At 34.7% G+C, this 985-nt stretch overlaps 1 long non-coding RNA gene across 1 annotated transcript in view; it reads left to right on the top strand.

The window, feature by feature from the left end:
* Nucleotides 1-795, top strand: part of LOC113941648 — a 3101-nt gene extending 2306 nt beyond the window's left edge. The window contains exon 3 of the long non-coding RNA XR_003525725.1: nucleotides 531-795. This is a non-coding gene — a long non-coding RNA (uncharacterized LOC113941648). The remainder of the gene's footprint in view (nucleotides 1-530) is intronic.
* Nucleotides 796-985: the final 190 nt, after the last annotated feature.

Genomic DNA, 985 nt, shown 5'->3' with positions numbered 1-985 from the left:
ATATGTTTTATATATATTTTATTACATATTTTTATATACTATACATTATATATTTTATATATTATATATATTATGTATTATATATCTTTATATATATTATATATCTTTATATATAATATGTATTTTATATAGTATATATTTTATATATGTTATATATTTTTATATATAATATGTATTTTATATAGTATATATTTTATATATGTTATATATTTTTATATATAATATGTATTATTTATATATTTTGTATATATTATGTATTTTATATATAGCTTATATATATTGTAAATTATATACAGTGTCTCTTTTCCCAGTCCCTGTTTCCCCCAGGTAATTCCCTACACTTCTTCTCCACAAACATAAATCAGGAATGAAGACCCAAGGGAAAAAACCCAAAAAAAAAGGAAAATAGAAAGATCTTTTTCCCTTTTTGTGGCTCTGCAGAGATTCCCATTCCCAGGAGGATTCTTCCCAGAGGTTTGGGTTTTTTTGGATAATTCACATTCTCCTGCACTGCTCTCTTCTTTTCCCAGGGGTTTATATTTCCAAGCATGCAGACTGCCTCCATCCCAGCCCCTGGCACCATGGAAAATCGGGATATATTGTCATTTGCAAGCTAATTAAGGTAAAATCCAAGTTTTTTTTGGTTTTTTTTTTTGTATGGATTGGTTTTCAGAGGCCACTAAAGAGCTCGAGTGGGTTTTAAGGAGACTTGTGGTGCCCGTAACTGGGGCGAGGGGGTGAAATCACATCCCACAGAGTCACACATTCCCTGGATTCTCCTGCATTTTGGGGGATTGAGGGGGAATCCTTAAAATTGGTCAGACCAGAGCTCCATGTTATTCCTCCCTGGAGCTGGTGTGTGACCCCCTTCTCCAGTGATTCCTGGCTCCAAACCCACCCTGCTCCCATCTCCTCTGGATTCCTGGTTCCAAACCCACCCTTTCTCCCTTTTCCAATGATTCCTGGCTCCAAACCCACCCTACTC

The sequence above is a fragment of the Corapipo altera genome, unplaced genomic scaffold (genome assembly GCF_003945725.1).
Source record: "Corapipo altera isolate COAL_440 unplaced genomic scaffold, ASM394572v1 131409, whole genome shotgun sequence".
NCBI classification, from domain to species: Eukaryota; Metazoa; Chordata; class Aves; order Passeriformes; family Pipridae; genus Corapipo; species Corapipo altera.
This window is presented reverse-complemented; position numbering and strand designations above follow the sequence as displayed.